Consider the following 269-nt stretch of genomic DNA (forward strand, 5'->3'; position numbering starts at 1 on the left):
GAAATGTGGAATTTGGGGTGGAAAAGTCTTGTGGTTCCAACCCTGTTCCCGTTTTCCAGAGGGAAGGATGTGCCGGGATCCATCCAAGCTGGACTCGGACGCTTCCAGGGATGGAAAATCTCTGTGGGGAATTGGGATAATCGGCAGGAAAACTTGGAAGGGAGAGATGTGGAACTATGTGGAAAATCCCTGGTACTACATGGAAAAGATCCCTGGAATTCCATGGAAAAATCCTGGTCACTACAGGGAAAAAATCCCTGTGGAAAAAT

General features: G+C 47.6%; 1 protein-coding gene across 1 annotated transcript in view; it reads right to left on the reverse strand.

The window, feature by feature from the left end:
• The window catches only part of LOC113981229, a 12,999-nt gene that overhangs the window by 11,225 nt on the left and 1,505 nt on the right, over positions 1-269 (reverse strand). The gene's annotated exons all lie outside the window — the stretch shown is intronic.

This window comes from Neopelma chrysocephalum, unplaced genomic scaffold (assembly GCF_003984885.1).
Source record: "Neopelma chrysocephalum unplaced genomic scaffold, ASM398488v2 Primary Assembly neopelma1_96289, whole genome shotgun sequence".
Classification (NCBI taxonomy): Eukaryota; Metazoa; Chordata; class Aves; order Passeriformes; family Pipridae; genus Neopelma; species Neopelma chrysocephalum.